This window comes from Alosa alosa, chromosome 13 (assembly GCF_017589495.1).
Source record: "Alosa alosa isolate M-15738 ecotype Scorff River chromosome 13, AALO_Geno_1.1, whole genome shotgun sequence".
Lineage (NCBI taxonomy): Eukaryota > Metazoa > Chordata > Actinopteri > Clupeiformes > Clupeidae > Alosa > Alosa alosa.
Window position 1 is genome coordinate 32,279,923 of NC_063201.1, and position 24,164 is coordinate 32,304,086.

At 40.6% G+C, this 24,164-nt stretch overlaps 1 long non-coding RNA gene across 1 annotated transcript; it reads left to right on the forward strand.

Annotated features, from left to right (window-relative positions):
- The first annotated feature begins 2,469 nt into the window (after positions 1–2,469).
- Positions 2,470–24,164, forward strand: LOC125305400. The gene is made up of 3 exons (XR_007195413.1): positions 2,470–2,605; positions 13,441–13,577; positions 23,656–24,164. It is a non-coding gene; the product is annotated as an uncharacterized LOC125305400 (long non-coding RNA).

A 24,164-nucleotide genomic window follows, 5' to 3' on the forward strand; every position in this document is an offset into this window, starting at 1 on the left:
CCCCATACTCTCAAAACTTTGCAACCATACCCTGCAACATCTGATCAACCATATCCACACCAGCATCCAAAATGACCCATCTGTAACACTATGTAACTGTCATCCTTCAAATCTAATTCTCTTCCTGTAGTACCCCTTCATTTTAATCTATCTATCTATCTATCTATCTATCTATTACGACACTGATAATAGGCCTAAGCTGTGATCATCTTCATTTTGTCATCTTATTTATTTATGGTTAGCCTATTGCTATTATTTAATTATTATGATTATGATGATGATGATGACGATGATTATTATTATTATTATAGGCCTATTATTATTTTATTTTGTACCATCTGTAAAGCACTTTGGGTCAACTGTGTAAATTATTGAATAACCTGACTGCATTTATTTTAATTTTATTTTTATTGCAAAAGGGTGCAGGTAGGCTACATATGCAAATATATAGTAGGCTATAAACTATACCCAGTCAAATAACAGTAGCCTACATTCATTTCACTGACCATTTGTCTATCAACACGCATTAACTCACTGAGTGCCATGCGTTGAGTGCCAAAAATGTAGGCCTATTACATTTTTAGCTCTTTTTTTTTATTACGAAACTAAACACTCTAACACACCTTATATGTGATTTTGGGAACTCTGTGATGAATGGAAATGAAATATATGACGATCGAAAACTCCTAAATGCACAATCTGGACATTTTATCTGGACATTTTATCATAACTCGGTTGCCCATAGACTGTATATACAGTCTATGGGGTTGCCGCTTTGGGTCTAATCAGTGACGCATGCACGTCAGCTCAAAACCAGGCCATTTTCGTGGGTCTATCACTAGGTGGCAGTCTCGCCAGGTCACTTCGCACACTTCCAGGAAACTTTACAGGCAACACTTCATATTTCATGAAAGACGTTATATCTCCATTTCTAGAAAAAAAAACAGCGAAACTAGCCAATGTTTAGCTTGGGATTTCTCAGGAACAGAGGCGTGTAGAAATACACGGTTTGCACTCACTGAGAGCTTAAAGGGGTGGTTCAGGATTTTGGACATAGGACCTCATTTCCAAGTAAGCAAGTGTGATATTTATCAGTGGAGACCGTTTTCAACACGTTTCATCCAGTCGTTCTAATTGCAGAGTTCGCAGGTGCTAGGCTAGCGCAAGTCAACGGTATGTGCTAGCCTGCCACTAAAAACAGTCTTACCTACTCCAAAGGACACTCGAGGCAAATTCCAGACAATCGATGTAAATGTCTGTGTTGATAGAATAGTGTAAGAAATACAACTACCCTCGCATCGCGTTGCAATAGTTATACTTTGTTCCCTGAAGTTGGTAGTAGTCATTTTGCATCTCAGCGGCAGACTGATATTACCAAGGCTACTACTAGGTATCCCCATTGGAGTGCGCTTTACTGTTTACTTTTTGGCGCAGTACTACTAACTGGAGCAAGTATAATTCCGCGGCTGCTAAGACACTAGTCCCTCAAAATGTAATGCGATCGTTGAAATGCAAGGATAGAATAATGTTAGAAATAAAACTATCAATACAGACATTTACATCGATAGTCTGGCGTTATAATTTATTTGCCTTGGGTGTACTTTGGAGTGGGTAAGACTGTTTTTAGTGGCAGGCTAGCACATACCGTTGACTTGCGCTAGCCTAGCACCTGCGAACTCTGCAATTAGAACGACTGGATGAAACGTGTTGAAAACGGTCTCCACTGATAAATATCACACTTGCTTACTTGGAAATGAGGTCCTATGTCAAAATCCTGAACCACCCCTTTGAAGTCTCACCTTTCAAACGAGCCATTGTATGTGTTCATAGCTATAACACAGAATATGCTGTGGCTGTACAACAATCATCAACAATGGTCTAGATTGCTGGCACTATAGGACAAAGCTTCCGAAAACAGCTTGGCATTCAATGAGTTAAACTATCAGTCTATCAACAACTTTTAAACTATCTACATTTAACTTTTAAACTTTCAACATCCATTAAACTATCTGTCTATTAAACAATCTGTCTATTAACAACTTTTAAACTATCTACATTCAAATTTTAAACTGTCTACTTTTAAACTATCAACTTTTATTAAGCTATGCAACCACCATGTCCTAGCGTCATTTTCATGCACTCATAATTCCCTGGAATTAGGCTACATTATCTAGTTATTGTTATTATTCATTTGGCCATTTCCATGAAGCATGAATTATGTGCCCTAACATGAAGCAATACGTTTATGCCTTGTTATGCAAAACAGGTAGGCTTAAGTGTTTTTTTTTATTTAATTTTATTTATTATTTAACAGGTAGGCATAGTTAGTTTCATTATTATTTTTCCATTTAGCGTATCTTTGAAAGTAGGCTACATATCTGTTGGGTAGAAGATAGGCGATGTTTCTTTAAGCCTATTTCAAAGTACTGAATAACGTTGGACTTTTATTTTGAAAGATGACGGACAGTGGCCATATTGAAATTTTATTTGGGTCTCTGTTGCTTGTAGGCTAGTTGAAGTGGCTATGATAAGGGGAAAAAAAACGAGGACTTCTAATGATTGCACATTCAAACCATATGGAAGAGAAGATGACATAAATTCACCCGTAAGTTGGCAAAACAGGACTGCTACAACCTGGGCCTGTCAGCTTGACATCATATAGCCTAAAAGTTAGCATCACAGTTACCGTTGACCGATAGCGTAAACACAAACACAGCGTTAGGGTAGAATGTAGAGCAGACATGATGCTGGTCGCATTGATCTTTGTTCGCTCGTTAACATCAATTTCAAGTGCTCGCTCGAGTTTTGCTCTTTGAGAGCAATTTCCTTTCTGAAAATTATCGTTACACATACATAGTAGTCCAGTGGATAACCACCAGGAGTTAGGCTATTCACCATACTAGACTAGGCTACTCTGAACGCAGCTTTTTGGTCTCTGTTTCGTCTTCATTCTTCTTCTGTTCCTTTCGTTGGCGCTTAGTTGGCGCAATACCGCCACCATTTGTTGTGGGTGTGAACTGTGAAGCATACGACGAGTAGGGCCACACATGAAGGAAAACATATTTTTGCCATGACGAGATTAAACTCGACATGTCGACTTTAAAGTCACCATGTCAACATTAAACTCGACATTTCGAGAATAAAGTTGAAATGTAATATCGACTTTAATCTCGACGTGTCGACATTAAACTCATCATTTTTAGAATAAAGTTAGTTTGGAGAGAGAACGACCGCTCGGGGCGATTGAAAGGGAGGACGAATGAAACAATGCAACAAGTGCAACAATGATTCAGAGTGTTCGAGTGCGACAATGATTAGACATAGGCCTATATCATGTGGACAAAACATAGAACATATTAACCTACGTTGCTCAGCCAAATACTTTGCTGTTAGGTCCTTATCACGGAGTTACAGACGATAAATGCGATGGTCAAAAGTAGCCTAAACGTCATAGCGCAGGGGTCTCAAACTGAAATGAGCTGGGGGCCAATTCTGCCAACGTCATCTGATTGGAGGGCCAGCTATTTCTGAAAATACAATGTTCTTTTTTTCAAATACCACACAAAACTGCAAACAGAAAGTGCACGTGTTTTTATCTAGTTTTAGACACCTGTGCTAGCAACCTTAGCTTATAAATAAAATAATGATAAAATAAATATTAATACAAATTATAAAATAAATGAAAAACATAAAAAAAAACAGGTATGTGTGTGTGTTTCACACCAAATAAAAATATTTCCTCTCATAACTTTTTTAAACCTGGCAAACTAGGCATCAGGGTTAAGAAAGCAACACCATTGGATTTTTATATCAAAATTTAAAAGGCCATAGCTTGAAAGTGGTCAGAGATAAAGTTATACTGTAAATGTACAAATCTTTGAGTAAAACAAAAGTTTATGAAGGGGGTAAATGTACCCATCTAATTTGTCACTGGATGGCAAGCACCTCAAATTATGCACCTTTCAGTAAATACTGGATGAACATATTTAAGCAGGTTTACTTTCCTTTTTTCATACTACCCACATAACACATTAACAGAAAAACACCTAAGATGTATACCAACACCTAAGATGTTGTGGTTTAGTAATAGATTACTACAATATAGGCCTACAATAAAGTTTTCTGGTCAAACAGTTCCTATCGCGGGTAATCTGCAGTAGCCTACACAGAAGTATATTGCGGGTGACTTTGTAGTTCTTTAGAGCCCTATTTCTACTAGCCCTGCTGTCTGTACCACATCCATTACGGACACTATCATCACGATTACCACTGCAATCTCCAAGCTATGTTGGGCAGAGGGTCGAAACAAGCATGGTATGCTTAGTGGACACCGTTGTATACACGCACCTCCATTCACAGACGCACCGTGACTATCACTGTCATAGACGATCGATCATAATCTCCAAAAGGATATTCTCCTTCAGAATTAGAATTAGAATAGGTGAATAACATAGCTTACCTAAGACTTCAACACACGTGAACGTTTTTAAACATTTGGTGTAGGCCTGGCTATTTCTGCTTAATTTCTGCTTCAATTTCTGCAACACTATGGCCTGCATCGCTTCCGCGTCATTACAAATGCACGTCTTTGTGTTTCTCGCGTGTAATACAAGTATTTCCTGAAAACTTTGCGCAGCGATTTTGGGTTTGAATCAAGCTCTGGATGTCTTGCACATAGTGGAGCAAATGTGATTGAGAGCAAAATGAGATTTGTCACCGTACCTGGATCTATCGTCTATTTTAATCAGTATTGTTGTTTGTCGCAATTAATAGCCTCAAGGGCCGGATTACATTATTATTTTGTCATACGTCGCGGGCCGGAATTGGGCAGGACGCGGGCCGGATTTGGCCCGCGGGCCGGGTGTTTGAGACCCCTGTCATAGCGGTTTATTTATTTATTGTAGGCCTATTATTAAAGTGTTGTTTTTCATCTAAAGGTTCAACTTCATGCTTATGCACTAGGCATACTAGGCGCTCTCCCCAATCCTAGATTTTCACGTTGCTTGTTTGTAATGGATGCAAAACAGCCTATTGCTGAATGTCTATGGAGGGACGAATGAAAGCTGTCCTCCCGACCACCCCATGTAGGCTAGTAGCTAGTAGCCTACATGCACACATATGCACACAAAGTGCATAAATAAAGTGCATGCACACATATTCTCTCACGGGATCAAAATAGGATATATGCTTAGGCTATGTGTTTCTAGCCTCCTATACGTATTGCAGGCGAGACATGGAAAAGCAGTTTTAGAAAAATGAGTTTTGCCATGTTATCCTGGAGAGTGACGGCCTGTGGGTCATGAAGGGCAGTTATTTGGATGTGCAGTGGCCTTAACCACGTAAAACAGAGTGAAATAACATTTTGTATAGAAACATTATATCATTGGATACATATATTTGTCTAGCTATTTATCCTAAACGGCATAGTGCATGGTATTTCCATAACCGCGAGACAGCATTTCACGATGACGGCAATGAGTAGTTAACAGACAAGACGCAATCTATCTGAATATCTGCAATCTAGCAATCTATCTGAAATAACACCTATTTGAAGCCCATTTTTCTTTTATGTAACATAGTGTGTATTAGTGTAGGCTATGTTTAAAGAGTAGGGCCTATTGCGAGTTTAATGTCAGCATCGACACGTCGAGATTAATATGATATTTCAACTTTATTCTCGAAATGTCTTTTTTTGTCAATAGCTTTGACATCATGTGACCTATAGTGACTCCAAACCAATGCAGAATAGTTATCCTTTATGGGACTAATCAGACACACTATAGCCATTGTATGCACACTCTATTTTATATGATTATGTTAAAGAAAATACATTATTTCCTATAAGGAACAGTCTCCTTTTTTCAATACTTCGTAAGCCATGTGACCTAGTGACTCCAAACCAATGCAGAATAGTTATCCTATATGGGACTCATCAGACACACCTCTTCTTATAGCAACTGTATGCACACTGTATTTTATATGAATATTTTAAAGAAAATACATTATTTCCTATAAGAAACGGTCTCCTTTTTTCAATACCCCCCAAGGCATGCGACATAGTGATACCAAACCAATGCAGAATAGGTATCCTTTATGGGACTAATCAGACACACCTAAAATTAATATAATTTTTTGCACATATTTTATAGTAATTTCTTAAAGAAAGCCCATTTGTTTCCTATGTCTGTAATGTTATGGAGGAAACCGACTAGCTGTTAGCCAATCAGAGTCAAGCAACTTAGCTCGTTGAATATTAATGAGAACTGGCACAAATCGAGCTGAGTCTTCCTGCAGGCTTTCTATACCACGCTAGAATGGCTTTAAACAAGGTAACCAAGGCATGTTTTCCACACATTTTTTTACAGAATCCATGGTAGAACTTCAGACATTACCACAAAGTAATGAAATACGTGTGGCAGGGCACCTTTAATAATTTGACCAGCCCTAACTTGTAGGCTACAAGTAGTAGGCATACTAGCCTACTAAACAATGTCAATAAGCCTGAAAAGATTTTTGCAAGATATTTTCAGGACAGAAAGAACAGGCATGACCAAGTCTGAGAACGGCACTCTTCTTTTGTGTGTTTTATAAGTTTGATGTGGTAGCAGTTTTGCTTACCTAAGAATATTCAACCAGTGGTGGCTGCTCTGAGACTCTAAAATATCTGTCTAAAAAGCTTATTATTGAAATGTACAGGTGCAGCTAAAATATATTTTTGTGGAAAAGTTCATTTTTTTAATAATTTATTTCAAAAAGTGAAACCTTCATATATTCTAGATTTATTACACATAAAGTGAAATATTTCAAGTATTTTGTGTTTTAATCTTGATAATAATGGCTGACAGCTCATCGAAATCAAAAATCAACTATATAAAAATATTAGAATAAACCATTTCTAACACAGACGGTTTCTTGAGCCTTTCTCTGGTTCAGTAGCACATAGCACGTACCATACTACAGTATACACAACCACAATCATAGGAAACACTGAAGACTTGACAGTTGTCCAGAAGACACTCAATGTAAGAAGTGTCTTACCTGTGGTAAGAAGAAAACTAACTGTACCGTTGTGTAGTGGTCCAAAGTCCTCTTTTCAGATGAAAGTAAATTTTGCATTTCATTTGTGTTACGACCCTGTTGACTCTTCTTGGGGCTCCGCCCCTTTATTCTATGTGTTGCCTGTCTGTCTCCTGCAGGGTGCTGAGTGCAGGGGTGGCGCCCAGTAGCTAATGGGCTGGACTATATAAGAAGGCCGGGTTTCCCATGGACGCGCTCTTGGCCTATCGCTCATTTGTGGCTTGCGCCGATGGGGAAAGCTTGGAGAGAGCCGTCGCTGGTCGTGTAGCCCTTGCTGGGAGCTCCCTCCGTCTTCCCCGCGTTTTGTTTTGGTTATTCATTTCCCCTAGACACACTTTGCACGACACTTTGCTTTTATACATTATACTGACGTTTTCTATTTATGTAAATAAATTATGTATTTATATTGAACGCTACGGTGTGGTCTCCCCCATTTTATGTCAGGTCTGCTTTGAACCAAGCAGCCTTGACATGTGGGAGACTCGTCCGGGAGATTTTTGCCGCGGAGATTTAAAATAATTGGATGTTTTTTGGGATAAATTGGTTGTGCCTTCATTGTGCCGTCGAACGCAACAGTTTGCTGATTTCGGTGAGTTGCAGCAAACTTAATAGGCCCAGCTGATTTGTAATTGGGGGAACCCCCGTAGTGATTGGTTCATTTGAGTATGACGCGAAGAATGGGAGTTCCATCGTTTGGTCGGGTTTGTTGGTCGGAACAAACTTTTTGAGCGCACGTCTTGTTTGATTCGAAAATGTGGTGGTTTCTGTTACAAAGAAGAGAAAAATAGCGAATTGGATTACCTTGGAGCAACGTGAACACCCTGCCATAGGTGAGACCGCTTAAAAGTTTTGTTTTATTTCCTGCTTATTTGTTGTTTTTGCGTGTTGAATGAGGGGGGGCTGCTTTCAGCTCAATCACGAAGACACGTGAAGATTAGAGTTTGGAAATAGGTTTTGGTTTTGTGGGGGATTTAGATGCAGGGCGCTCCAGTCTGAATTGTGTGTAGTCCTTCATTGTGTCGGAAACCACTTTTAGTTTTCAAGACGTGTAGCTTTAGTGTGAAAGAGCAAATTGAGCGAGAGTTGTTTGGAATTGTTTTGTATTGATTGGCATAACTTGATTGTTGTTTGGTTTAGGCTAAGTGATGTTTGTTGTAGGCCTAATGGAAACGTAAATGGAAACGAGTGATTTTTTGGCTGCCCCTTCGGCAGATAGTTTAAGAAGTTTAACTAAAGCTCAACTTGTTAAAGTAGTGGAGCACTACGGATTTGAGTCACTGATTCCTAAAAGTATCAAGAAAGACGCGTTGTTGCAGTTAGTTATGGAGGGGCTGGGTGAAAGAGGTAATTTCACTTAATCCATTACCGGAGCCTGTGGCACAGACTTCGACGCCTCAACTCACGTCGGCATTAACATTTGACCAGCAAATGAAATTGTTGGAAATGCAATTGGAACGAGACAAATTATTGGCAAGTGAACGTGAACGGGAAAGGAGAGAACGAGAAAAGGATAGAGAATTAGAGTATGATAAATTGCGGCAGGAACAACATCGTTTAAAACTGTTGGAAGAGGGGAGAGCCTCTTCGCAACAGGACGAGCTGTCACATATGTCTAAGCTCTTACCCAAGTTTAATGAGCCTGACCTTTTCTTTTCTCTTTTTGAAATACTCGCAGATGACCACGGCTGGAGAGATTCAGAGCGTATTTTGCTTTTACAGAGTGTAATTTCTGGCAAAGCCCAGGAGGCCTACGTTGCGTTGGAGGACTCACAGCGGAAAGACTATGCTGCAGTTAAACGGTCTATTCTTAAAGCGTACGAATTAGTTCCCGAAGCCTATAGAGAAAGATTTCGAAATTGGCGTAAAAACGATGAGCAAACACACTTAGAGCTGGTGCGTGAATTGGCTGCGCTTTTCAATCGCTGGCGTACAGCTGAGGCTGTGGATACGTTTGCAGGGCTGTGTGAATTAATGATATTTGAACAATTTAAGAACATCATACCAGAACGTATTGCCACTTATGTCAGTGAGCACGATGTTAAAACAGCGGCTGAGGCAGCCGAGCTCGCTGATAAATATGTCTTGATTCACAAGCATAGTTTCCGTGCCCATAATCAGGAAGAGTTTCGTCCTCGTCGTTTTAATGTACCCAAGCATGATTTTAATTACAAGGAAAACACTGAGTCAGAGGATACACGTAATTATTGTTTGCAGACGGGTCACTGGAAAAACGAATGCCCTGCTTTGCGGGAGAGGCGACGTAGTAGGTTTCAACCAAAGGGTGCCGGTTGTGCGGTCAGGATTGCGTGTTCTGAGAAACAGCAGTGTATAAAACAATCAAATATGACTTCAGCAAGTGGTGTCCCTCTGAGTTCAGTGAGTGAGAGCACTGACACAGTCAGGGAGGTGCTGCTTTCGGAACAACGTCTTCCTTGTGGAGGTGCTAGTGAGAGCTATAACCCATTTATCACTAAAGGGTATGTTTCGTTGATTGGGAGTGACGAGAGAGTACCGGTGCGTGTTTTGCGCGACACCGGAGCGTCAGAATCCTTTATTTTGGAATCCACCTTGCCCTTCTCTGATGCGTCTGACACTGGGTCGGTTGTCCTTGTCCGCGGTATCAAGATGCATACCATCTCTGTTCCACTGCATCAGATAGCCCTGGAGTCAGAGCTTGTGAAGGCAGAGGTTGTCTTGGCTGTTCGTCCGTCACTGCCTGTTGAAGGAGTTGACGTGATATTAGGAAATAATTTGGCAGGGGGGCGGGTGTGGCCAGTGATGCCACCGCCACCTGTAGTAAACCTTAAGTCTGTTCTGCCTATGGAGACCGACTAGTGTTCTGTTGATTTTCCTGAAGTGGTTACCCCCTGTGAAGTGACCCCTGAAATGAGTCCCAACCTGCAGGGACACCAAGAGTCAGAAGGGTTGGATTTGGACTGTGTTAGTTTGACCTTGCCTGAGTCACCACCCACTCTTTCCTGTGAGAAGGTAGCTGTTGCTCAAGGTAATGGGGAGGATGGTGTACCGTGGCTGGGGTTGACTGCTTGTGAGGTGTGAGGCAAACTGGCATGGGTTTCAGACCCAATGATTTCGTTTCTGCCTGTCAGGTCCATGATTTGACTTTGTTGAAAGATGGTTCGGAGGAGCTCAAAGCTCCAGTGAATGTGATCAACAATGTGAAGGGGTTCCGGCGGAGGTTGCTGTTGGCCTGGAAGATGGGCCGTGAAAATTTGAGTAAGGCCCAGCAAAACATGAGAGAAGTGTTTGGTCAAGTGGTGGAACGAGCATTTAGTCCATACGATCAGGTCATGGCTTTGTTGCGTATGCCCACTTCACCATATAGTGCTACATTTTCTGGCCCTTATTCTAGGTTCCTACGAGTATCTGAGCGTGACTACCCATTCCTTACCCCCGACAGGAATATACCCACCCAGTTATGTGACCTTAACTTGCTTGAGTCTCACGATTCGCCAGGTCACAGTTTTGGTCTGGTTTGTGTGGATGTGTCATCTGCTGCGGTGGCTGTGGTTAACAGTGTGCTTAGTCATCCGATGGTGGCAGCAGAGCTTGACCGTGGTGGCACTGTTGACCCAGTACTGCAGCCAAAGCTTGACTTTTCAGAAATATTGGCTAATTTGGATATAGGTTATTTTTCAGAGAAAAGCTCAGAACTCAAGTTTTGGATTTGGTCATTTTGTGCTTTGTTTTCAGATATGTTTACTTGTACTGACACCATAGAAAACAATATAGGTGTTGGTGGTCCACCTGTTCGTCAGTTGTGTTATTGTGTTGGCCTTGACAAATGCATCAAATTGGGGAGGCAGAGGTATTTAGATCACGGTTAACCCTGCTGTTTAACTGCACACTACACATTCCCAACTTGCCTTGTTCCTGCAACACTACCACTTGGACATACGTCACATCAGGGGTGTGGACAATGTGATTCATTGTCCCACTCCTATGTCTGTGTTGAATAATTGTTATGTCTCATGTCTGCTGTCTTTCCTGTTACTTTTTCTCCTGGTCTCTCCTTAAAGTGCTTTCCAAGGGCCCTGGATTGCCGGTGGATCGGGAAGTGGAGGTTTGGGGGGGTATGGGAAAAAATGTGAGATAGGCAATGCACTTGGTGGTGGTTGGTGTGACCTCTAAACTAAGGTTTTGTAGTGGTGTCTTGGGTTCTACGTCATGGTGGAGTAATGAATGATTGTTATGCCTTGAAATAGTTTATAGTTTAAATTCTTGATGTTGTTGACCAGTGCAGAGTCCCACTTAGGTGGGCCTCTGTTTCAAGGGGACTGTTACGACCCTGTTGACTCTTCTTGGGGCTCCGCCCCTTTATTCTATGTGTTGCCTGTCTGTCTCCTGCAGGGTGCTGAGTGCAGGGGTGGCGCCCAGTAGCTAATGGGCTGGACTATATAAGAATGCTGGGTTTCCCATGGACGCGCTCTTGGCCTATCGCTCATTTGTGGCTTGCGCCGATGGGGAGAGCTTGGAGAGAGCCGTCGCTGGTCGTGTAGCCCTTGCTGGGAGCTCCCTCCGTCTTCCCCGCGTTTTGTTTTGGTTATTCATTTCCCCTAGACACACTTTGCACGACACTTTGCTTTTATACATTATACTGACGTTTTCTATTTATGTAAATAAATGATGTATTTATATTGAACGCTACGGTGTGGTCTCCCCCATTTTATGTCAGGTCTGCTTTGAGCCAAGCAGCCTTGACAATTTGGAAATATAAGTCCAATCAAGGGCCAGAGTCAATGCAGTTGTATACCAGGATATTTTAGAGCACATCATGCTTCCACCTGCTGACAACCTTTATGGAGATGCTAATTTCCTTTCCCAGCATGACTTGGCATCTGCCCACAGTGCCAACACTACTAGTAACTGGTTTGCTGACCATGGTATTGGGTCATTCCACTTCAATTCAACCAGGGCCCACACACTTAGGTCTCAAAAAATTCTGAAAAAATTACCAGCTGTACCCATGTTACCCAGGAGACAAATTACTTTTATGTAAGATCAATACTTTCCAAGATACAGCCAGTTTTACAGGTGGAGGGGGGTGTCGATTTTGTTCGGCCTCTTTTTTTTTTGTCAAAGTTCACAAGCCCCATAGCGCAAGAACTAAACCATGTAGGAGGCTCAAATCTTGCATGCTGGTACATAAATAGGAATAATATATAGCAAAATCATCATGTTTGGTCTGGATGATCCTACATGGTCATAGCTGTCCCTCAAAGTTGATCAAAATTTTATTGGAGTTTTTGTCTGGGCTCTGTTTAGGCCTTCAGAAGACATTTGTACTCAACATAGGATCTTGATTTATGTTCCTTATTGAGATAAGTAGAAACACTCTCACAAAAAGCAATGAACAGAAAATAAATTCCTTTAGGGTCTGAACAGCAGACCTCACAAGTCTGAAAAATCATTTTGATTCTCATTTTCAGAGCACCCAAACACCTTGTGGGAATATACAAAGATTTTTTTAAATATATTTTTCTTTCTTCTCCATGATCCCTTCTTTTTAAAAACACCAATTTGACTTGTCTTATGCAAATCTTTCTTTTTATTTTCCACCCTGAACATGTTCAAAATGCACCATTGAGTTCAATATGTTTTATATAGAGTTACCACAGTGCCACCTGGGGTTGTATAGAGTAACCATCTAATCATGGGGAACACAATATATTTAAACACACCACATGATTGGCACAATGTATTCACGTGTCGACTTTTTTGCCGGAAGTGGCGGGATATGTGTAGACAACTGCCATATTGCCGTTATAAACTAACCCCATGCATTTCTATGGAAGATTTTTTGAGTGCTGTGTCTCATTAGAAAGTCTCTGCCTAAACCCCATGGACAGTATGGGGCATTGTCAAGAGGAAAATGAGAGACACCAGACCCAACGATACAGACGAGCTTAAGGTCGCTATCAAAGCAACCTAGGCTTCCATAACACCTCAGCAGTGCCACAGGCAGATTACCTCCTTGCCACATCACATTGATACAGAAATGTATGTAAAAGGACGACCGACGTATTGAGTGTGTAAATTAACTATTTCAGATTAGTCAGATTAGTTAATTACTTTTCAGAAGATACAGGAAATATCTCACTTAATGTAATGCATCTAGAATATAAGAAAGTTTCATTATTTTAAATAAATTATGAGGGAAAAAAATGAACTTTTCCATGCCTGGCATATGATCTGGCAGAGTGAACTCCTAATGAGGCCTTTTTTGCCTAGGTTGTATGGAATCTTTTCTTTTTGTGTAATTAAAACAGAACAGTGTATCAAAGCCGACAGTGCAAACATATCCTTAGAATTATTTCTTAAATTCTGTCATTGTTATTTTTGCAGAGGCAGTTGCAACAGTTTACTGTAGAGGAACAAACCAGCAGCTGATATCTCTTCAACCCTGAGTCCATTAGGCAGGTGCTGATTAACCAGATGGATACACAAAATGGTGATCCAGCAGCTGAACAAGATGGAGGAATGTGAGTGATGTGAAGTTCACTGATTATTGTTTTATCCTATTGTCAGATGGGGGATACAGCAGAGAGACAACTTGTACGTCATACATCATACCCCAGTATACCTTTTGGTTGTAAAAGCTGCGGTTTTAGAGTGCCTGTTTCTTACTAACTTTTGCAAAGTGTAAGGCAAAAAATGCTAATTTATACATTTTATAGAAATACTACTCTCTTGGAGTTAGCTCTTATTTTTTCGAGTTGAGATTCACACATCACATTACATGCTGTTTGTCTTGCTGAAATATGGCCGGGTCTTTTTCCTTCACATAGGGAGCCCTAGGTCAGGGGTGGGCAAACTTTTTGGCTCAAGGGCCACACTGGGTTTTGAAAATTGCCCGGCGGGCTGCACAACAACCCCATTTTATGACTAAATATTTATTTTAAAATATTAATTGCTTAAAAATACTGCTAATTTTATGCTGTTTAACAAATGTATAAATTGTGCACTGTCGCTTTAAGACAGTCGCTTTAATTTACGTTTATTTTTCAATGATCTTCTGCCTGCTACGGTATGGCCCTCTCACACTTTTTAAATGGTCAGTAGTGGGAACTACTGCTGCCTTCATGATTTCCTTTTAAAAGTTTCTTATAAGAAGGAGATATCAATTATCAACAAGGACAAGCCAGCTGGAACCTGCGGCTCTCTCTCCCTCTCGTGAGTGCAGACGCGTTCCCAATTAAATGGATCGCATGTTAACGTTAGATCTGCTGCAAAGGAGATAACTAAGAGTTAACTTAGTTTAACATTATGTTATCTCTATTTAACATGATGTTTTGACATTGACATTGTAAACGTTCTCTAAGGAGAGTGAAAAGCAGTTTGCAGTAAAGCTAACCAACGTCGTCTAGATCGCAGGAAAAAAATAGTGAGCAGCCTGATAACCAAATGAAATGCTCAGCGGGCCGGATGAAAGTGCTTGGCGGGCCGGCAGTTTGCCCACCCCTGCCCTAGGTGTATGTGATTGGTCTAACTCATAAACTCTAAATCTGCGCTGCCTGTGTAAATGAAATATATAGAAATAGACTACTGTCAGAGACTTTATTAACGAGACTGGACGGCATGCAGAACGCACTCTGCTCCAGTCCGGACCCAAATGGATGGTGAACAGCCTTGTGCAATGGCATAACGTCTGCTACGCAAACAATATATCACTTTCTGTTCTAATACGCCTGAATGCAGGCCTATACTACACACAAATACAACTCGCTAATGTTAGAGCTAGTTAAACTTCTCCATCGTTTCAGTTTCATTTGCCCTGTCCTTGATCTCTGATAATTAATCTCTATCATTTAAGGGTCTGGGACATGGACAAGCAGTTTAATAAATAGCCTAGGTTAGGTAGGAGATCGAGTTTTGCCATGTTAAACCTATGGAGACTGATGGGCTGTGGGTCGTGAAAGGCACTTACTGTATTTGGATTTGCAGTGGCCTAACCCATGTATATACATAGTGAAATAACATTTTGCACAGTAGAAACATGATATAAATGGGAACACTTACTGTTATAGCTATATAAATGGCAAAATCATCCATGTGCATGATATTATGCATATGCATGATATTTCCGTGAGATAAAACCTTTTGAAAGTACTATTTATGATTTGTTGTAAAATATTGAAGTTGAGGGAAGTTTAGGCTTAAACTGCTGGCTTTATTCGTCCATCATGCCTGTTTCATTCGTCCCGACCGAGGAATTAAACATTATGCATGTCCCACTTTTGCTGAAATAATTCCTGAACGGCTGAAAATGCAACTGTATTTGGCAGAGGACAGAGGTTGCTATTGAAAAAATATTAGCTTAGAGACTAACTTAAAGTTATGTAGGCCTACAACACACAAATTCGCTTACATGCATTCTGACTGTCATAAAACAAATCATAAATTCCGAAAAATGCTAATGGCATAAACTAATGGCATAAACATGAAGAATCCCCCAAATTATCAAACGTAATTACACACACTTCAGGACAACGGACAGTTTCCTCGTTTCTCCAATTTAGTGCAATAGCCTACTGCTAGTCAGAACAGTTAGATGACACCATGTTCATAACATGTAACTTAGAGTACTATGACACGGCAACAATTCCACTAAAATGCCAGATGTTATTTATTATTTCGGTGACCATAAAATCAAACATCGATGACCTTTCAAGAATAAATCCAATTTCCAAACAGATCTGATAACTAACGTTAGGCTACTGTTAACCAGTATGCTTGCTTGCTCTATCACAGCTGTTTTTCACAGCAAAAAAAAGCAAAACATGTGCAGCATCAGGATTTGCTTGAAGTGACAGTAGACAGTGATGGTCATTCAAATAATTCCAAAATGTAGGCTAATTTACTCGTATTTGGCGAGGCCAGTAGCAAGTGACAACACTATAAACACTGTCGCTGTGCTTACGTCACTCCTTATGTCCTCCTACCAGTTCCTATGGCCACTTGGCCAGTCCAAATGCAAATGGGTTTTGGGGGAGAGTAGTTAGTAGAACTGATTTCGAAGTGGACTGTTCTTATAACTAAGTTCCTGTAACTAACTTGGTCCGAAAGGGACTAATGCCTTCAGTTCTTCCACCATCTGAGGAAAGCCTGAATTTCCACTACACCAGTTTCTACAGGTGTGGAGCCCATCCGCAGAGTGTATTATATTCTGGTATGGCAGCTGTACAGCATTTATTTAAAACACCGAACAAAGCGGCTTCTTACTGTCCATGAAACCAGCATAGAGACGGGCTAGTCCAATCCAAAAGAATGGAAATAACAGGTCTTTGAATTTACACTAGTTAAGCTGGTATGTGCAGCACAAATATATTCCCTTTGCAGTGTTTTATGTTTTATTGAGGTAGGCTTCAAAAGTTTATTTTGAATTTGAGCATAGCTAGTTCTGTGTCATCTGTCTTTTACATTTCCTTACAAAATATATAGGCTATTAGGCTTATCATGCATTAATAGCCCAGTAATACAGACATGGGTCACACCTAGTCTACTCGAAATTAGGCTGTTGTAAGTTAAAAGTTTAATGGGCATAAATCACGAGGTAAATGCAAATTTATGGTGATGACACTGCTTTTAAACATTTATTTTACTCTCGCTGGAGTGAACGCAGAACATGGGTTAGATAGATAGATAGATAGATACTTTATTGATCCCCAAGGGGAAATTCAAGGGTCTCAGTAGCATACAGACATCCCACACAACATGCACTTACAGCAGAAATGGTCAACATAAGTATAAGTATAAACATATAACTAAACTCCACTGTACAATAAAGACAGTAGAAGATAGGAAAGATAAGAAAACTAACAAGACTAAATACTAAATACACTATATAAATTAAATTAAGAAAGTCCAATGTGCTTGAGGGTGATCAAGCATAAGATGCTTGTAGTGACAGGGCCGGGACTGGTAAGGTGCTAGAGGGAGTGAGTGTCATGGTGAAGGTGCAAACAGTAGTCCAACCATAGTACTTAGTTATGTGTGCATGGCAAGGTGCTCAAGAGAGTGAGTGTCATGGTGAAGGTGCAAAAAGTAGTCCAACATTAGTCCAACAGTGCAAGAGTAAGGTCTAAAGACCAGCATATATAATATGGACAAATAGGAGAGTAAAGTATAATGTAGACAAGGTAAAATAAAAAACTATTTCAGTGCTAGAACAGGTTGAGGTAATAGGGTTATAGCCATTCATTCATTCAGTATTGTAGCAGAAGCCTGGCCACAGCCATTGATCATGTGTGCTAATATAGCATGAAAAACAGTGTAGCACTAAAACAGTAGTGAAAACATTAGGCTGTGTACATTAGTAAAACAGTAGTAAAACAGTAGTAAGCAGTAGTGGGCAGTCAGTACTCAAACATGGACATGGAGAGGGTGGAGAGGCAGACAGACTAAGCAGAGAAGTCTATCTCTCCTCTTCCCTTTAGTGAGGCATTGAACAGTTCAATGGCCCTAGGAACAAATGACTTCCTCAGCCTTTCAGTTGTGCATGGTAGTGAGCGAAGTCTCCAGCTGATCAAGCTCTTTTGGTTTTTGATAGTGCTGTAGAGCGGATGACATTCATTGTCCAAGATGTTGATCAGTTTGTTTAGGGTCCTTTTGTCAGATATTGAAGTGATGCACCCAGTTCAGCTCCCACTACAGAGCCAGCCTTCCTTACCAGCCTGTCAAGTCGCCCAGCATCCTTCTTCTTTTGTGCTTCCTCCCAGCATACCACTGCATAGAAGAGGGCTGGCCACAACAGACTGATAGAACATCCTGAGGAGCTTGCTGCACACATTGAAGGACCGCAGCCTCCTCAGGAAGTACAGCCTGCTCTGTCCTTTCTTGTAGAGTGCATCAGTGTTGGCTGACCAGTCCAGTTTATTGTCCAGGTGGAGACCCAGATACTTGTAGGTGCTTACCACCTCCACATTGACCCCATCAATGGAGACTGGTAGCAGAGCGGGCTTAGACCTGCGGAAATCCACCACCATCTCCTTGGTCTTTGAAGTGTTTAGTTGAAGGTAATTGAGTTTGCACCACTGCACAAAGTCCTCCACCAGGCTCCTGTACTCCTCCTCTTGCTCGTCCCTGATACACCCCACAATTGCAGTATCATCAGAAAACTTCTGCATGTGGCATGACTCGGTGTTGTAGCAGAAGTCAGATGTGTACAGGGTGAACAGGACTGGAGAGAGCACAGTTCCCTGTGGCGCTCCGGTGCTGCTGATCACAGTGTCAGAGAGGCAGTTCTTCAGTCTGATCTGAACTGTGGTCGCCGGTCAGGTAATCTGTAATCCAGGTTACCAGGTGAGCGTCCACACCCATCTGCAAGAGCTTGTCTCCCAGTCTGAGGGGTTGGATGGTGTTAAAAGCACTTGAGAAATCAAAGAACATGATTCTCACAGCACTTTTCCCCTTGTCTAGGTGAGAATGTGTCCTGTGTAAAAGATAAGTGATGGCATCGTCCACGCCCACTTTCTCCTGGTATGCAAACTGTAACGGGTCTAGTGCATGGCATACTTGGGGTCTGAGCATACCTAAGACCAGTCGCTCCATTGTTTTCATCACATGTGATGTTAGAGCGACAGGCCTGAAGTCATTAAGCTCGCTGGGGTGTGGTTTCTTGGGGACGGGGGTGAGACATGGGGTGTGTTCGAAACGGGTAAAGTTGCTGCCTTTTAAGATATCTAACTGGGGAGCAAGGCAGCAAGTGCGGTTCGAAACCGAAAAAACAAATTCTGCTGCCTTTTAAGATATCTTAGAATTCCCATATAACGGTCATTTTTTGAAGGCAGCATCGATGCACACTTCATGCTCCCTCCTACCCATAATCCCTTGCGGCAACGTCTGAAACAGCTGTGAAAGGTAAACAAACATGGCGGATGACATCGGTAATGGCTGCTGAATCTGTTTAAAATGTCATTTGTGTGACCTTATTTTGCTTAGATTTGTAGATTACAGATTAGAAATAAACAATTTACTATCTGATTATGCCATTGTTGTAACCATTAATAGCGTCTGGTCTGATATATCTGCCGGCCGTAAAACTAATTTATACCGTTAGCATCTGGGGTCTGTGGCAATATCCAGTGATGGTCGGGGTGAGTGTTGCACTGGTAATGAGGTGGGGTGGGGGCTGGGGGATGGGCAATCGAACCTGTTGTAAAAGTGGTTCAGCTGGTTCGCCCTGTCCAGGTCTCCCTCCACTGAGCTGCTGCTCTTCTTAAGGCCAGTGATAGATTTCATACAGTTCCACACCTCCTTCATGTTGTTATCTTGCAGCTTCTGTTCCATCTTCCTAGTCCTCCTTAGCCTCTTTCAGCTTATTCTTGAGTTCCCCCTGTACTCACCTCAGCTCTGCCATGTCCCCCTCCTTAAACGCCATCTTTTTCCTATTGAGGTTATTGTGCAAACAAATAAATGAGGGGGATGATCTGCATCTCTGTTTGCCAAAACTATGGTTTTGCTAACCCATTCGCACAAAAAATTCTGAAAGGTTCTCTCCATTAGTCTCAAGCAGTGAAGTGATAGCCCATTGCAGGGCTTATAAGCAATGTTTACATCACCTGAGTCAGACAGAAGATGGGCGCTGCTTTCTGCTGTTCTGTTGTTTCTGTTCTGTTGTTCTTTCTGTCAACGTAATAACAAAATTTCCCACCAACGTAATAATTATTACGTTTGCAGGACGTTATTACGTTGGTGGTAAGTTCAAAATGTAACATTAACTTCCCATCAATGTAATAAATCACTGATTTAGTGATATTATATCTGTTTTATCAGTTGTAAGTGTATAGTTGTCAACAATTGTCACAATGTAAACCATCTCATGACCATAAAACATGGACCCCCCTTTACCATTTACTTATACCTTTACTTATTATTCATCACCTTTACAAGGAGCCAAGCCAAGCTACATGGACACCCCTTGTGTTTTTTTGTTATTGTTATTACTTGTCTCAAGTAAAGTATGTAAGAAAGTGATTATATCGATAGCAAATGTCATTATAGTGTTATGATTTATCATCCAGAAGAAATAATCTTTTCTGTTTGGCTGGTAGGGTCTATGAAGTGGTAAAAAAGTTAACCACCATTCCATATCAATGCTGTTTTGAATGGTAACTATCAGTGGCTGCTCTTTGGAACAGGGGAAGCTCTGATAAAACTAGTCAATTATTAAATTAATATTATTAAGGTGCGATGTTGTTCTTTGAGGGCAAAAATTATCCCAAAACCCATAATAGGCCAAACAGTAGGCTATAGAGTTGGCATGGCATCATGTGGCCTACACTGTTATATAGCGCGCTACCTAACTTAGCCTGTGATTCTCTGTGAATAGTAAGGTATGGTAAGGTGCTCTAAGGTGCTCTGTGTGAATGAGTGTCATGGTGGTAGTGCAATGGTGATAGTGGTCATGGTGATAGTGCAAATGAGTAAGTCAACAGTGCAACAATGCAGAAATAAAGTAAAATAAAGTCTATATATTTAACTATTTAAGAAAATGCATAAGTGTGGCCACAGTTCGGCTGTGGCATGGAGTAACTCCACATTACGGTTTTATTTACAGTATGCTATTTACAAAGACAAATAGAAACCGACTGTATTACTCCCAAATTATAAGAATTTGAGCTGCAACTTGCCTTGCCTCTCGACTTCACCGGTCAACATGTTAACGCATCCCTTGAACTTGAACCACTTCCTGTCAGATCGCGACATATGCTGTCAATCAAAAAGAGTCCAGCCTCTATGACGGTTCCTCCAATCATCATACAGAAGCTCGGCGTCCAAGCCATCCCACTATCCCATTCACTCCCAGAGACACCGGAAATGACGATTTTGTGGTGCTTGTCCAATAAACGTGTAGCTTTTCTGCACTGAGATCAGCCCACTCTGTAAGTGCCATTGAAAGTCCAGTGAAGCCGAGCGTCTATGGGTTTTTTGCATGGTTTTTAATGGATCAAAACAGAAGAGTAGAAACACTGCAGCTTTCCTGCTTGGCCCCCAGTAACACAATGAGTGCATTCACAGCTGCTTGGCCCCCAGAAAAAAAGGTGATGAAAATAACTAAAGGTAGAAAGACAATGATATCCTGTGCAGTAATCTGCTTGGCCCACACTAAAGGTGTTGAACTACTGTATGTTAGGCAAAAACACAATGGATGCCTAATCAACTTTGCATAAAGAGTCTGGGACATGTCCCTATAAACAGTCTCTGTCCCTATACTACATTTAAAATCTGTTTACTATACGGTTCTAGGGCTGCTACAAACTCAATTATGGCATTTATGTGAAATAATAACAAAATATAACCGCAAGCGGTGATTGTCAGGGTCCAAGCAGTGGTAAGAAGTGCGCTTTAGTAGAATGAAGGTGGGGGCTGTAGTGCCCCCTATTGACTGAATTGTTTGAAATTTTGTGTGCATCCAGAAGATGTAGTATTTATTATGTGTACCAAGTTTGAAAAGGATTGGACCTTTGCAAGATACAATATAGGTAATAGAATCATTATAGGCCATGTCCCAAAACTGGATTGATGTGTAACTTTCAGATGTGATGAATCATTGTGATGTCAGAGTGATGAATCATTTCGTGGGATTGGAACAAGGGTCTAGGAGGAGATAGAATAGTTTCACTTTTGAGATTTTTAAAAATGGTGGGAAATTTGTCCAATGGACTAGTTGCACGAAAGGCTCTTGGTGAGCACCTTTGTTTCCTGTGGAGCCAGGTGTGTTTGAACCTGCTGCTATTCTGAATGTAATTAGTGTCTATATGGACCCGGTTGGGTGTGGCACAAAGTGAATCAGCACGTTATGATGAAGAAGGACGTGTAGACAGTAATTACATTCAGATTCAGGAAACAAACTAGCTCACCGAGAGCCTTCGTGCAACTAGTCCATTGTCCATTCTATACCGTTCCTGAAATACGAGCAAAAACTTAAATTTGCTTATTATAGCGCCCCTATGGACGGAATTCGGTAATTTCTTCTTTGTGAGATCATGCGCTGATTTGAGATTTAAGGTGAACATTTGGTGTCTGTACCTGTTACGGTTATGGCTGCAGATACGGTTTTGCTGCAGAAACATAATTTCATGAATGGGTTAAAAATCAGAACAAAGCAGAACCTGTAGCCTTTGCTACTTGGACCCCTAAAAACACAAGGGGTGTCCATGTAGCTTGCCTTGGTTCCTTGTAAAGGTGATGAATAATAAGTAGAGGTATAAGTAAAGGGGGAGGGGGTTCCATGTTTTATGGTCATGAGATGGTTTACATGAGCTAGCTCTCTGTTTTGTTTGAAAGTCAACAGAAGTGACTTTGCCCAGCATCGGTTAGAGCACCTTTAATGTAATAACTTTTTAAACTTCCCACCAACATAATAACTTCCTGCAAATGTTGGTGGGAAATTTGGTTATTACGTTGGCAGTAGGCAAAAGTATTAAGTTGGTGGGAAATTATTACGCTGGCAGGATTATTACGTTTAAAATGTGCAGATTTTGTGCAGATTTTTATTATGTTGGTGGGAAGTTATTACGTTGGTGGGTGTTAATAATAATAATAATAATAATAAGAACTAGAAAAACAACTTTGACCAAACCTATATAGCAATAATCTCCATTTCATGGGAAGAGAGCTAACATGTAAACAGATGACAGACACTTTTAAAAAGACTTTTAAAACACGCATGCATTTCATATTGATATTTCTCTATTATATCGTTTTTTGTGCTAAATGTGTCTTTTATTGTAATGTTGCACTTCTAATGCAACACTGTCTTGTCTAGAGAAGCATTTGAATTTCATTGTACTTGGTACACCAACACTGTATTTTTTTACATATGAATTGAATATGAGATAAAGAATGAAGTGGTTCTTAGTGTAATTGGGCTGTATCTCCTTGAAACCTGCGACTTCTGAATCATTTTGCCAGATTGGCAAAATGACTTTCATACATTTGTGCCAAATTGTCATTTGGTTTATTATGCATCACAATTTGTATAGTCTTCTGAAAGTGTACCTATAGAGTATGGCAACACTTTCTGAACACTTCCTTCCTCCCCTCACCATGCACACAGAACTACAGGCCCTGTCACTACAAGCGTCTCATGCTTGATCACCCTCAAGCACACTGGATTTTTTACATTTAATTTATATAGTATATTTAGTATTTAGTTGTGTTAGTTTTTCTTATCTCCTACTGTCTCTATTGTACAGTGGAGTTTGGTTATATGTTTATACTTATATTTACCATTTCTGCTGTAAGTGCATTTTGTGTGTGATGTCTGTTGATCCCTTGGGGATCAATAAAGTATCTATCTATCTATCTATCTATCTATCTATCTATCTATCTATCTATCTATCTTTATTTCTCATGCACATAAGGTCTGTCCACTTGATCTACAAGCAACATTAGGTTGCAACATAAAATGGGCACAAACATATGAACTCATGACTTGCCAATGATTAAACTAGACATTTTAGGACAAAATGTTATCATAATCTGTCTTGTTTTGAGTTAACCTCTAGCCTTGTGGAAATTAAAAGTTAACTATTGATTCTCCGGTGTGCTTTGCAGTCTTCGGAAGAGGCACAGAGAGCAACGAATAGCTGGAACAGTGCAGAAGATTCAAGAAATGAAACAGAGGATGATAGAGGCTGAGAAAAAGCAGAATCAGTGGCTCTATTGGAGGACTATCCTCCTTGGCATGGGTGCTGGTGCAGCCATCACTGCTGGACTCTTCACATTATGGACTCTCCTCTTACGCTGACAACCTACAATGATAATAATTATAAGTATGAGACTACCACGTCACCATTACCATCATGGATGACAAGTTCAAGTTACTTTATTTGTACCCAGAGGTAGATTTTGTTTGCAGTAGAGTCTTCATACACACATAAACAAAGAAGCACATATCACACATCATCAATTTAAGAAAGAAATAAAAAGGCAAATTAAAAAGTTCTTATTAAAATGAAAAAGTTCTTACAGGTCCACACTATTCTTTGATATTGATGTGAACTAAAATATGAATAATAAAAAGAAAATAAAACAAAACGGTAAACGGTACTTTCCGGATCCCA